The sequence below is a fragment of the Notolabrus celidotus genome, chromosome 2 (genome assembly GCF_009762535.1).
Source record: "Notolabrus celidotus isolate fNotCel1 chromosome 2, fNotCel1.pri, whole genome shotgun sequence".
Lineage (NCBI taxonomy): Eukaryota > Metazoa > Chordata > Actinopteri > Labriformes > Labridae > Notolabrus > Notolabrus celidotus.
In genome coordinates this window covers 21,036,959-21,039,562 of record NC_048273.1, presented here as the reverse complement: position 1 = coordinate 21,039,562, position 2,604 = coordinate 21,036,959, and the positions used below count along the sequence as shown (strand labels likewise).

At 39.1% G+C, this 2,604-nt stretch overlaps 1 long non-coding RNA gene across 1 annotated transcript; it reads right to left on the bottom strand.

Annotated features, from left to right (window-relative positions):
* Positions 1-786: 786 nt before the first annotated feature.
* LOC117824121 lies at positions 787-1,477 on the bottom strand. The gene is made up of 2 exons (XR_004633532.1): positions 1,346-1,477; positions 787-1,213 (listed from the first exon to the last, which is right to left on the bottom strand). It is a non-coding gene; the product is annotated as an uncharacterized LOC117824121 (long non-coding RNA).
* Between the last annotated feature and the right edge of the window lie 1,127 nt (positions 1,478-2,604).

Here is a 2,604-nt window from a genome sequence, read left to right as displayed (position 1 = left end):
ATCAGGTAAGACAATATAAGAGCTAGTTTGCATGTCATGCTGCCCCCTAACTATGAAGACAACAGTGTTTTTAGTTGTTATGAATCACAACACTTGTGGATGAAGAGAAAATTAGGCTGTCACCAAATCGGGATTAAAATGGGATTATCATTTCAATATGCGGTTTAAGGATCACAGCAGCACCTTGAAAGTATTGATTATGTCGCAAGTCAGGGATAATGTTGGGGTCTTGTCTCATCCTGTCAGAATTCTAATATGCATAACCACCTGCACACTATCCCCCTTATTGTGAATCTACCAACCAAAGACATAAACAAGATGACAAGAAATATTCATTTAAAGTTGATTCATTCACACGACAAAAAAAAAAGCCCCCCAAATTCCATGGTCAGTAACACTTCCATGGCAGTTTCAGCTTCTTTGTGCTTAAACTACCAACTCAGAGATAACTCACCAGCTACTGCTGTTGGTGGAATGCAGGACAAGATTTAGCGCCACTTTTCTTTACCAGAGATAAAGACCAGCCTGAGACAGAAAGTAACATTTCTGTTACAATGTCAGCCAATTTAGGATGCTAACATACTATATATTCATTTTTTCACCACAGTGTTAACAGGCAGAGTGAACTGTGGCAGAAACCTTCCTGCAGACTGATTTGATATGATGTGTGAGCAGGTTGTCCTTGGTGTTGCTTTTACTGCTGAGGATTAATTATGCTTTTATGGGGCTTTGACCTATCAAAATCAAGTAATTAACACTGCTGGGTAATAAATGACAAAAGACACATTGTGAAAAAGAACCCTGCATCCATTCGGACTGCCTTTTATTGAGCCAATCACGACTAAAAAAGCATTCCTGACATCAGAAAAGTGGTGTGTTTGCATCTTAAGAAATTAGGGTCAGAAATAAAATCTTGCTTTAATGCAGGTTTGTTTCACCTCACACTGTTACTCAATGATGATGAAGACTTTAGAGTACAGAGATAGCTTTTTCAACCTGTGTTAATGTCAGCTCTAATGTTTCCAGTTATAAATAGACTGACATTTAATTGTACCTGACAAAGCTAACATGAAAAAGCACTTAATTGTCTTTGGTGAAAAACAGCCCATAAGAACACCCCACGTAACCTTATGCTGACAGTGCATGCACATAGATGTCTTAGTTTTTCATTCTCTCATCCTATACTTCCTTTCTGCCCCTCAGTGTTGGCTGCCTGGACAAAAAAAACACCAAAAACAATTCTTAAAAGAAAACAGCATCCCATGGTACTTCAATAGCTTTAGGGACCCACTAATCCAAGTCTTGTGGTCCCTTTTGAATTGAATTGGTCTTTTGATTCACTCACCTTAAAGTCAGAAAATAATGCAGAAGCTGAAATCACAGGAAGCCTGCCAACTCCTCATCCTGGCAGTCTTCTCCTGGAGGCAGTTAGTGGGCAGGCAGATAACATCCTTTGAGGATCATCACTTTCTCTCCATTTTTTCTTCTAGACACTTCCCTGAGGGCAAAAACTTAAGACTGCAACATTTGAAATTTTCTTTTTTCAAGATTTCCACGCTCTGCATTCAGACATCTCACGAGAAGAATATTATGAGTTACATCAAACTAGCAACCACAATTTATCATGCATTACTTTTTATATTCTCTGTATATTTGTTGCTAATTTTGCGCAGTCTGTCCACCAACACTGATGACAGTAGATCAATTGTTCCTAATGTGTAATGTGTGCTGTGAGAAGGATAAAAACACTTGGTCTTCTTGGAAGGCTGATGTAGGGTAGCATGTGTGAAGGTGGATTTGTGGATACTGTGAATGATTACAGCTTCTGTGTTGTGGAGCAGCTTTTGAACGCTGTGTAGGAAATCCATACACACATGCAGGCTTGAAGTTGAAACACAATAGCTTATATGTGCATTCTGTTTATAATTAATGTAAACAACCATTGTTATGATTACAGCCTTACGGTTCTCCAGACCAGTTTTTCTTCATGTTAACAGGCCACAGTAATGAAAAGTGTTTGATCATTCTGTGCAGCACCGTTACAGATACTCTTTAGAACAACAATGATCTGTAATAATAATGTTGGTGAGACATTTTTGTAAGCAGCATGAAAGATTTATTTACTGTTTTGTTTAGCGTCCTTCAGTGTTGGCTTCAATTTCCTCCCCATGTCATGTAACAATTGTCTTGGTTATCACTGCTGCATCTTCATCCATGTACAACATATACATCCATCCAAAAGCCTCCGTAAGGGAAGTTGCAACCTCCGCCTTGCAGGATTGGTTATTTTAAATGTTTTCGTTTATGCATCCCAAGTGTTCTAAATTCAGTCCATGGCAATGCACTGCTCTTCCCTGAGTCATCCTAATGTTTGCCAAAACTGTTTTTCGGGCACCTGAAGGACTCTATCTTTGGCTTCCTCCCACACCTCAGCTTTTATTTCTACATCCAAAAAAGCCGTTGTTCATTAGACTACCTTAAACTTGTCACATGTATTAGCTTAAAAACAGCTGCCTTTTTAAATACTTAACTGGAGAAGCCACCTGACAGTTGTAGGCCTCCGCAGAACAGCCAAGTTGAAGTTTACCTCCATCACTGTTTTCC